This window comes from Lipotes vexillifer, unplaced genomic scaffold, assembly GCF_000442215.2.
Source record: "Lipotes vexillifer unplaced genomic scaffold, Lipotes_vexillifer_v1.1 scaffold1061, whole genome shotgun sequence".
Lineage (NCBI taxonomy): Eukaryota > Metazoa > Chordata > Mammalia > Artiodactyla > Lipotidae > Lipotes > Lipotes vexillifer.
In genome coordinates, this window is record NW_006789959.1 from 91,613 (window position 1) to 91,877 (window position 265).

Below are 265 nucleotides of genomic sequence, written 5' to 3' on the forward strand. Positions count from 1 at the left end.
ACAAAGAAGCCCTTTTAACGTTTTAAAATTGCCATCTTTTCTATCATAATCATTGTTTAATTGCAACATTGACTACTCCATTGGCTGAGGAAAGCATTTTTTTCTCTGTACGCCAGCAGAATTGAGACTCCTTACCTCCTGTCCCCGTGAAATTCTGTGGCATGTTTTGGATTAGGTCAGCATAAGTCATAGATGTTTTGATAACACAGGAGCAAATAAATAATATGGGCAACAATTCCATCACTTAGGAAAGCAAACACCTGCT